Raw genomic sequence first — 6,000 nt, 5'->3', positions numbered from 1 at the left:
ATTGGAAAGAGGATTCTGGAACATTTCAAGGGTAAAAGAAAATAGGACTTGACAGATTAAAGAGGTCTGAGCCGTGGTCACCTTTCTCAAACTGCCCTTTATCAGATGGATTAATGCATTCTTACCATTGGAAAAGACAGGCTGCTACCTATGACAGTAACCAAAGAGCTTGCCGAATGTGGCCTGGCATTAGTAGGGGAAGAACGAGAAATGTTTATTTCCCCTGTCACTGTACTGAGAGAAGTAGACAGCTGTTGGCTAGTGGCTTATCTTAAAATAGCTTCATTAACAAAAGGAGTAAGTTGGAAAATAACAACATAGGACTGCAAAGTCTAGATGCCTAAAAAGTGACACATCTTCCCAAGGAGCATATTTACTTGGTATATGTGAATTACTTTTGCAACTTTGTCCTATTTTTAGTAAGGGGTATATCAGATCAGATTCATCTCCAACTCAGTAAAACTTGGAAAATGTTTGTGGATTGTTATTTTCTTAATTTATTGATTAAAACATTAAACATTTTTTACATTAGCTTTATTACAGTATAATGTTCATAAAATAAAATTCCCCTATATTAAGTCTACAGCTCCATAAACTTAAAAAAAACATATGCCTCTTTAAACAACACCCTGATAACTATATAGCACATGTCCATCATCCCCCAACTTCCCTTCTTCCTCTTTGCATTCAACCCCACTCTCTTACCCCCTAGCCCCAGGTAAACACTGAACTGCTTTGTTTACTCGAGATTAAATTTGCCTCTTGTAGATTTCCTGAGTCATCTAACATGTTCCCTGCTGTGTCTGGCTTCTTTTGCTCATTATAATGTTTTTGAGTTTCATCCATGTCGTGTGTATCTGTAGTTTGTTCCATTTGTCTTGCTAAATATTAATTTCATTGTATGACAGTTACACAACTTGCTTACAGATCCACTTTTCGGTGTATGCCCTTGTTGTGTTGCTTCCAGGTACCTACTGTTATGAATAAAGCTGCTTGCTCTGTGTATACGTAGCTGTGTGAAGACATAGGTTTTCATTTCTTAGGGTAAATACCTAGGAGAGGGATTGCTGGATCATATGATAAATAGAAGTTTAACAACACAAGAAACTATCAGATTGTTTCCCAGAGTTGTTTTACTACTTTACATCCCCAAGAGGCATTTATAAGAGTTTAAATTGTTCCACATCCTTACTAACACTTGGTATTTTCCGTTTTTATAGTTTTAGTCATTCTAACAGGTGTGCAATGGTAACTCATTATGGTTTAAATTCACATTACTACATGAATAATAACATTGGGTATTTTTTCATGTATTTTATTTGTCTGTCTTCTTTGGCATAGCGTCTATTTAAATATTCAGTCCTTTTTATTGGGTTATTATCAATATTATTTAGTTACAAATTCTTTACACATTGTAAGACACACATATTGTGAAGAATTTATTTCAATCTATGGCTTTTCTTTTGATTTTGTAAAGGAGTTTTTCAAAGAGCAGACTTTTAAATTGTATACAACCTTATGAAAGTTTAATTTATCTACTTTTAAATTATTAGTGATTTTGGTGTCCTCTTACAAAATGTTTGCCTACTCTAAGGTCAGAAAGATTTTCAGCTATGCTTGCTTCCAGAAGTTCTGTAATTATAGCTCCTGCATTCAAACGTATGATGGATTTCAAATTAATGTTTTATTTTGGTGTGATGTAGGGTTGAGTTTCATTCTTTTTTGCCTATTATTTTTTGCCAAGTGTTTCAGTATCATTTGTCGAAAAGACTGTCTTTTAAACAGAACTACCATGGTACCTTTGTCAAATATCTACTGACTATATATGTCTATTTTTGGGTTTTCTCTTCTATTACATCAATCTATGTGTCTATCCTTATGCAACTTCTATACTGTTGTGGTTACTGTAAGTTTATGGTGTTACTTTAAATAAGAGAGTGGCATTTCTCTGAATTTGTCCCTTAAAAAATTGTTCTGACTACTCTAGGTATTTTGCATTTCTATATAAATTTTACAACCATCTTTCAATTTTTACAAAAACAACTTGATAGTATTTTGATGGCTTTATATTTAATTAAGGGGAACTGAGCATTTAAAGAATATTGAGCCTTCCAAAACATGACTATGGTATATTATTCCATTTATTTCTTAATTTAACACATTAATTGCAATAGGATATTTGTAGATACCCAGGATGTCCTGTATATACCATTGTATTGCCCATAAATAAAGGCCATTTTATTTCTTTAATTCCAATATATTTCTACATCTGTCTATCTACCTACCTACCTACCTACCTATCCATCCATCCATCCATCCATCCATCCATCCATCCATCCATCTCTCTATATTTTGATTTCTTTTCTTACCTAATTATACTGGTCAAGACCTCTAGTATGCTGTGGAACAGTGATGGTGAAGGTAGACAGCCTTGCCTTTTTCCTAATCTTAAGGGAGAAGTGTTTCACAATTAATTAATATTAGTTGTAGGTGTATTGTATTTGCCATCATCATGTTGAGAAAATCTGCTATCATTCCTGGGTTGCTGAGACTTTTTATTGTGAATGGATATTGAATCTTGTCAAATGGTTTTCAGCATATATTAAGGTAATTACATGTGGTTATTTTGCTAATAGGATCAATTACTTTGATTTTTGATGACAAACTATCCTTGCATTTCTGGGATAATCTACTTTGCTATTTTTATATACAAAATATTTCACTAATATTTTGTTAGGAGCCTTCATTATTATGTTCCTGAGGAATCTTTGTAATTTTATTTCCTTGTTATGTCTTTGCCAGATTTGATTTCAGTGCAATGCTCGGTTCACAAAAAGAATTTGGAAACATTTTAGCCTCTTTTTATATTCTGAAAGGATTTGTGTAAAATTGGTATTTTTTATATTAAATGTCTGAAAAAATTTCCTATAAGTCATCATAGTCTGTAATTTTCTTTGAGGGGAGGAGATTTTTACTTGTAAATTTATTTTTTTTTTTTTTGGAGGGGGGAGAGTATGCAAGGAGGGGAGGGGCAGAGGGAGAGGGAGAGAGAGAATCTTAAACAGATTTCATGCTGAGCATGGGGCTCGATCCCACGACCATGAGATCATGACCTAAACCAAAATTGAGTGTCAGAGTTCAACTGACTGAGCCACCAGGCACCCTGTAAATTTTATTCTTTTAATCTTAAGCTATTCAGATTTTTGAAGATGTATTGTATTCTTGTGTCCGTTTGGAAATTAATGTCTCTCAAGAACTTTGTCCATGTCAACTTGAATTTATTGGCATAAATTTGTTTATTATATTCCTTTATTTTCTTTTAAATATGTCTAACATCTGTGGTGATAATCTTTCTTTTATTCCTGATATTGGCAATTTGGGTTTCTCTCTCCTTTTTTCTTTATTTTTCTAGCTAGAGAATTAAAATTCTTATTGATTTTTCAAACTATCAGCTTATAGTTTCATTGATTTTCTTTTTTGTTTGTTTATTTTTTAATCTGTTTCATTTCTACTCTGATATTTCCTTCTTTCTACTTTGAATTTTTTTTTTAACGTTTATTTATTTTTGAGACACAGAGAGACAGAGCATGAATGGGGGAGGGTCAGAGAGAGAGGGAGACACAGACTCTGAAACAGGCTCCAGGCTCTGAGTGGTCAGCACAGAGCCCGACGCGGGGCTCGAACTCACAGACCGCGAGATCGTGACCTGAGCTGAAGTCGGATGCTTAACCGACTGAGCCACCCAGGCACCCCTCCTTCTTTCTACTTTGGATTCAACTTTCTCTTCAACGTTTAAGTTTGAAGCTCAGATTATTAATTTTTTATTTTCTTTTTCTAATACAAGCATTTAAAAATGTTCTGATGTTTATTTATTCTGGAGACAGAGAGAGAGAGACAGAGACAGAGAGACAGAGCACAAATGGGAGAGGGGCAGAGAATGAGAAGGAGACACAGAATCTGAAGCAGGCTTCAGGCTCTGAGCTGTCAGCAGAGTCTGACATGGGGCTTGAACCCATGAACCGTGAGATTATGACCTGAGCCGAAGTTGAGCCACCCAGGCATCCCAGTTTCTTAATTTTTAAAATTTATTTCTGAATAGATTCACTATAGTCAGAGAACATAGTCTAAAGTATTTCAACTTTTAAATTAATGCTTGTTTTATGTTCTATTAGTTTATACTGACGAATATTCCATATGCTTGAAAGAGTATGTTTTTCAACATTAGTGTGTGTAGTGTTCTACAAATATCAATTAGGGTAATTTGTTGTTCAATTTTCTAACTACTTTTGATGTCTCCTTACTTTCTTGCTTCCTGGGAGAGAAGTGTTTAGATATTCAACTGAAACTTAGATATGTCTGTTTCTCCTAGTTTTCACCTCTAGAAATTCATTGCGTTTTTTAAAATAAATATCTTTCACTTACCTCTTTATTACGTTCACACTTTCCTTCAAATACTTAGACATATGTAAAATAGCTGTTTGAAAGTCCCTGTCTGCTAATTCTATTATCTCTAATATTTCTGAGTTTGTTTTGATTGATGGATAGTTCCACTGTTTATAGGAAACATTTTCCTACTTTGACACATGTGTAGTCATACTTTATGAGATCCTAACATTATGACCGCTATGTTGTTGAGTCTCTGGATTTTATAGTTTTCCTTTGAAGAGTGTTAAAGTTTGTTCTGACAGGCAATTAAGTGAGTTGTAGATAAGCCTGAGCCTTTTGAAGCTTGCTTGTAAACTTTGTCAGGGCAGGGATGTCTTGAATAGGCTTTACTTTAAGATGGTTTAGCTTTACTGTTAAAGCTAGACCCTGCTAGGGATACCATTATGTACCCTATGTGTTTAACAAGTTTGTTTCACTTTGGCTACTCAGAGCGCAAGCATCTCCTAGCCAATGGTAGTTGTAGAAAGTGTTTAGCCTACAGCTCCCAGCACTTAACTCTTTTTCTGGCAGTTAGCTTTCGCCTGGCCTCATGGAGTTTCAGCCTACACGAGCACAGCTCGGTATTCAACTAGTCGCTCAAAGAAGCTATGCAGATTTTTGGAACTCTATCTCTGCGTGGCACACTCCTTTCTGGTCTTCTTCAGAGGGACTGGCTTGCCCTGCTCGGGGTCTCCACGATTTCTCACAGTCCAGAAAGCACCTGCAGGCAGGACTCTGAAGAATTTGTAAGGCTCACTTGGTTTGCACCCTTTCTGTTAGAGATCATAGTCCAATATTGTCTGATGTAAAATGTCTAGAACCACTTGTGTCATATAGTTTGTGTAGGTTTTAGTTGCTTATCATGTGAGAGCAAGTCCAACACCAGCCACTTCATTATATCCCAGAATGGAGATCTGCAGGTAAATTTTTAGCTCGTAGAATGTTAACAGAGAAAAATGGGAAAATATATAGTGCGGTTTTATTTTTTAAAAGTTCATAAGCAATGAAAACTAAACTATATAAAAAAATCCACATATAGGTGGGAAAAATTAAAAAAAAACAACAGGAAGATGAGAATAATGGTTAATTCAGGGTAAAGGATGGGGATCAGAGAAGGGTACACAGTGAGGCTAGGGGCTAGAAATGTTCTATTTCTTAATATGGGTAGTGATTACAGTCTGTGTCTAATTTAAATTTATTCTTTGAAATATACACATAAGCTTTATGCATTACTCTGTATGTATGGCATATGTCACAATGTAAAAAATATTTTATACACATACATATATGCCTATAATGCTGAAACCACCGGGAGAAGATCCTATCTTTGATTTTGTCTCCTGCCCCTGTGTGATGACACTAGGGAGGGAATGGCTGGTCTTCACAGTCCATGAAGAAGGGTCATGTGGTGCAAAATTTGGTATTGAGGTGGCACAGAGCTTAATAAAAGCTTCAGAGTTTAGAAGCATTTACTCTTTCTCAGTATTTAAATAGAGTATTTTCCTCGAAAGGCTCTTCCCTGGAACAAAGAAATGCCTTGTAAGAGAAGTAATAGAAAAGTTTTGGTGAGCTTAG

Source organism: Acinonyx jubatus, chromosome A1 (genome assembly GCF_027475565.1).
Source record: "Acinonyx jubatus isolate Ajub_Pintada_27869175 chromosome A1, VMU_Ajub_asm_v1.0, whole genome shotgun sequence".
Taxonomy (NCBI): Eukaryota; Metazoa; Chordata; class Mammalia; order Carnivora; family Felidae; genus Acinonyx; species Acinonyx jubatus.
Note: the sequence above shows the minus strand (reverse complement) of the source record.